Source organism: Arachis ipaensis, chromosome B10 (assembly GCF_059453495.1).
Source record: "Arachis ipaensis isolate K30076 ecotype BB chromosome B10, ASM5945349v1, whole genome shotgun sequence".
Taxonomy (NCBI): domain Eukaryota; kingdom Viridiplantae; phylum Streptophyta; class Magnoliopsida; order Fabales; family Fabaceae; genus Arachis; species Arachis ipaensis.
Window position 1 is genome coordinate 129,098,238 of NC_142435.1, and position 4,222 is coordinate 129,102,459.

At 29.8% G+C, this 4,222-nt stretch overlaps 1 pseudogene; it reads right to left on the bottom strand.

Moving 5' to 3' along the window:
• Positions 1 to 2,327: 2,327 nt before the first annotated feature.
• LOC148581684 (uncharacterized) lies at positions 2,328 to 3,680 on the bottom strand (annotated as a pseudogene).
• Positions 3,681 to 4,222: the final 542 nt, after the last annotated feature.

Here is a 4,222-nt window from a genome sequence, read left to right on the forward strand (position 1 = left end):
GGTAAACAAGTTGTCTAAATCAACAATTAAACATAGGGTCCATCTAGTGTACAGATGTATTTTGGTACAGATTTACAGATTTTTGTTTTTATTTGGTTGTTTATTGATTTAAAAGCGTATCACTAAAAGTGTTGCTTAAAGAGAAAGTGTTACCCTTAATCGTTAACTTGACTCTGATACTAATTTTTTAAAGTCGACTTTTCTTTTAATTTCTTTTTCGAAATTTCTATTAACTCTTCATATTTTACTTCGAATAAGTTTATAATTTGTATAGAATAATTTGCAAATTCATAATCAAAAGTGTTGTCCATTTCTACTATTACTAGTATTTATAATTCTGATTTCATTTTTATAGTTTTTTCAATCTTGTTTTAGTTTATAATATTCTTTTTTGCATGGATTATTGTATATAAAATCTTTTATCTGTTTGTCTTTTTCTTTAATATAATTTCTCAAATCTTCAATAACTTCTTTTATTTCTACACTTTCTGTTGTTTCTAAATATCTTTTTAATTTTTCAACTTCATTCTCCATTTTTTCTTTCAACAGCTTTAATTCTTTTAAGTCATAATATGGTTTTCCAGGCATTTATAAATTTTTTAAGTTTAACTCCAATTTGTTTATATTTATTCTTATTTCTATCCTTTTTATTATAAGGTCATTAATTTCGATCTGAAGATTATCTAATTCCCTTTTATACTCCTTTATTTTACTTTTTAATTTTTTCACCCTTTTTCTTTTTATTTTATTTTCTGGTCTTTCAATCTTTGTATGCTTCATTATTTATTTTAGAATTTCTGCAAATTCTATCATCGATTCATCACTATTTTCTAGAGATTCTATTAATTTTTCTAGCTCTTCAACTTCTCTTTTCAACTTGTCATAGATTATTTTTAGAGTTTCAAATGCTCTTTGATTTATTCCAGAAAACTGTAAATAATTCAACTGATTTTCTCTTTCAAAGAGCTCTTGTTTCTTGTCTTGATAAGTTACATATATTTTTTCTTTATTTATTGTCATAATTTAGTGTTTAGGGTTTCATTTAATTTTTCGACCTTTTTTGTTAATTCTTTTATTTCAGAATTTTCTTCTTTAATCTTTAACTTAGATAAACTTAAAGGGCTATTAATTTTAGATTCTCTTATTTGAAAATTCGATGAAACTAATTTTCCTGATGGTTCTTTTAATAATAGAACTGGGTTTTCAATAGCTTTATATTTTGGTATTTCTGTTTTTACAATTTTCTGAAATAATTCATCGACATAAATTCTTTCTCTGTTTTTAAATATTATACTATGATGGCTATTTGTTAAAGCATAATTTATTGCATATGTAATTGAAAATGGTTCATCATCTTGTTCCATTAGATTCTTTCTGTGAAATTTATAGGCCAAACTTATAGATCTTCCAAGATTTTCAGTTGATAAAGGTATAGCATATCCAAGATGGGCATTGAATTTAACATTTACGTTTGCCAAGTTTCCATGAACAATTCCAATTATTTGATCTATTGGGTCATCAGTAATTCTTTTGTCACAGATTGCTAAGCTTATTGGTGAATTAATTCCTTTCATATATGTAGATTTGATTAAGACTTGTATAGTACTAATATGAATCCATCCAATTTTAGATCTTTTTTGTTGATCCTTAATTTTCTCAATCTGTTTACTCAATTCTTCATCATTTATCAAAGCTATTTCAAGTTCTCTGTTGGCGGATTTTATCTTTATAGGGGCTTCAAGTTGAATTTTTCCATAGTATATTATATTTTTTCTATTAAAAACTTCTTTTAAAAGATTTTGTTTATTAAAATTTTTATTTGATTTGAGATTTAATTCTATTTTTAGAACAGCCTGTTTTTCATTATCTAATAAAGCAGTTAATCTATAATAATCAGATTCTTCTGTTAATTCTAAACTTTCTAAATAATTCATAATTGAAAGACTAGGATGAAGATGTACCTTTCTGGAGAAAAATTTTCTTTATTTAGTATATTTTACATAAGGTGTTTTTATCTCCAGAGGGGAGATTGTAGATACTAACTCCAGAGGGGAGTTTAGAATTATTTTTCCCTAAGGGAATCCTTCCTCAGACTATAGAATCACCTCGGCAGCTTCCTCCTTGCTCTCCTAGCATATGAGTACTCTTAGCCTCCTGCTTCCTATTGTCTGATGCCTCTACTATTGCCTAAGCAACCTATTTATAATAGTTGGGTTTGATGGACAATTCCCATCCTTACCCTTCTTATGATGTCATTGCTTACGTCATTGTTTGTTCTCTTGCACCAGTTACATTGTTGGTGCTCTATGACCTAAGTGCTTACGTCACTATGCAATAATGTTGAGAGATGCTTCAGATGCACTGTCCTCCTCTTTTATCATGTGACCCTCAGATGTATTGTCTTCTTCCTTCATCATGTGAGTTGATTCCGTTTCATTATTGCTTTCTTCAGATATCTCTGAGGCACATAGCTGGCACTTGTGGTCTTCTCTGTTTTTTATCAAATAGCAGAGATTCCTCTTTATCCCTTCAGGGAGCTTTTCTAAAAGTCCAGATAAGTTGTAGAATGCTGATTCAAATTCCACCAAGAGTCTCATCTCTCTTTCTTCAATTTCATTTCTTTTACTGGACACAAGCAGAGTATTTCTACTTTTATAATTAATTCTTGTGTGAGATTCCTTCGTTATTTTTTGAGTTCTTTCAAAGACCCTTGCTAATATGCTGGCTAGCCTTCCTTCATGACTGTAAATTGTTAAATCTTGAATCTGATCAATTGGTTGAAAATTTCCTGAGAAGACGGACATGAATATTACTTGGTGTGCTGGAACCAAGCATTCTTCTTCTTCATTAAAAATAGGTTGACTGTTTGTAAATTTTAGGGATATATCCCTTGGATTTACATTGTCAATCATATTTTTAAATCTTTTTACTGCATCAACGAATCCTGCAGGAAACTCACTAATAATTTTTAGATCATTAAAAATTAAAATTGTATCAATTAATCCATACTGGAAAAACTGATAGGTGTCAGATGGGGAAGCATCTGGAAATATAATCAACTTTGTTAGCTGTTCTTTGGCAATAGGATAATATCCCAAAATTGCCATTTTTTCTTCAGTCCAATTCAGGACTATGTTAAGGGTTTCTTTGAGATTAGATCTACAGACTCTTTTCTTTTCCTTAATTTCAGCCCTTGTAGGAATGTTTCTTATTATCCATGTTCTCTGGATTTGAATTGGAGCTTTATCTACTCTTTTTAGGGTTTGCTCTGGATGGAGAGCTTCATATTCCCTGAAGGATTCTTTTGCCTCTTCCAGTGTTAGAAACCCTCCTTTATGAATTATCCTTGATTGATGTGTGAATGGTGCTGCTTTTTCTCAGGCATCATATACTCCTTTCATGGGGCCATTATAAATTACATAATATTTTTTATCTTGGGTGGATTTTTTAATGATTTCAGCAATTATTTTATTTTCTGAAATTTTTTCTTCACCTGATTTGTCCACCATGCTTAGCTGGCTGAACTCTGATGGTTTTGCTTGTTGTGTTGATTTCATTGCTTCAATGGCCTTCTTGAGGGATTGGATCTGTGTCCTAATTTGCTGACAATGCTTGCATTTTTCGAGTTCTTGCTCATATTTTTGAATTTCTTGATCTAATGCGTTGTAGACGAACTCCATTCTCTTGTTAATGTATCTGCAATAACATTTTTGTCACCCTTAATATATTCAATTTTTATTGGATATTGTAACAAAAATAATTGCCATCTTACCAATCGTCCATGATTATAATCAACTTTTAAATTATATCGTATGAAACCTGTTAGGTAACTTGAATCTGTCCTTAATGTAAATTCTCTAGGTAGTAAATCAATTTTCCATTTCTTAAGAGATTTAATGGCTGCTAGAGTTTCCTTTTCATGAGTGGTATATCTCTGTTCTGTTGGAGTAAAAGTCCCTGAAATATACCTGCAAAGTAATTTCTTTAGGGAATATTTAGAATCTAGTGATTCTTTTTCTTGTTCCAAACTTTTTATAGCTTTCTTAGCTTTTAGACATCCTGACCAAGTTATGTCTGAAGCATCTGTTTCCACTATTAAGTAGTCGTTTTCTTCTGTAATATAAAGTTCTGGAAGTTTTTCACATAATTCTTTAATTATTTGAATTTGCATACTATCTTTTTCATCCCATTTCCATTCTTTTTTAGTACTTATTTTTGGAAA